The sequence below is a fragment of the Gavialis gangeticus genome, unplaced genomic scaffold (genome assembly GCF_001723915.1).
Source record: "Gavialis gangeticus isolate Ggan-Ray unplaced genomic scaffold, GavGan_comp1, whole genome shotgun sequence".
NCBI lineage: Eukaryota > Metazoa > Chordata > Crocodylia > Gavialidae > Gavialis > Gavialis gangeticus.
Window position 1 is genome coordinate 71,513,865 of NW_017729025.1, and position 568 is coordinate 71,514,432.

Sequence of the window (568 nt, forward strand, 5' to 3'; positions counted from 1 at the left end):
TCTATGCATGGGGAGGGGGGAGGAGGGAGGCCCATTTCCAGGCCCGGATTGGCTCCGGCCCCGCACGTGAGGCTGCACTCGCGCCTCTGGGCTGGCGGCTGCCGAGGCTCAGTGTGAGCAAGGCGGAGGCGGGAGCGGGAGACTTGCCTGGAGCCGCGCGGTGGCAGCTGCGGCGGCGGAGCCCCGAGCCGCGCAGCGCAGCGGGTACGAGCCGGAGCCGGACGGGAAAGCAGGTCGGTCGGATGGTCCCGGAGTGCCTCCGGCGGGCGCGGCGCCGTGCTTCCAGTGCAACTTGGCGCCGGAATGCGGGGGGATGCCCCGGGGCTGGGCTGCTGCGGGCCCCGGAGTTCATCGTGAAGCCTCTCCCATGGCAGCCCGTCCCGGGAAGGGCTTGGGCGGGGGGTTGTGCCGAGGCAGCCTCATGTTGGCTCTGGCTCCTCCAGGACGATCCCGGGTGCTCCGTGCTGCGCGGGGAGCGGGGTGGGGGCCGGAGCCCGCTCCCCCTCCCGCCGGGGCCGGTGAGCCGGATCGGCTGGGACGGGAGTTGTCCCGCGGGCTCCCAGCGCCG

General features: G+C 74.8%; 1 protein-coding gene across 1 annotated transcript in view; it reads left to right on the top strand.

Annotated features, from left to right (window-relative positions):
- Positions 1 to 96: 96 nt before the first annotated feature.
- The window catches only part of STXBP6 (syntaxin binding protein 6), a 295,237-nt gene continuing 294,765 nt past the window's right edge, over positions 97 to 568 (top strand). The window contains exon 1 of the mRNA XM_019518937.1: positions 97 to 233. The gene's annotated coding sequence lies outside the window, so the exon portion shown is untranslated. The remainder of the gene's footprint in view (positions 234 to 568) is intronic.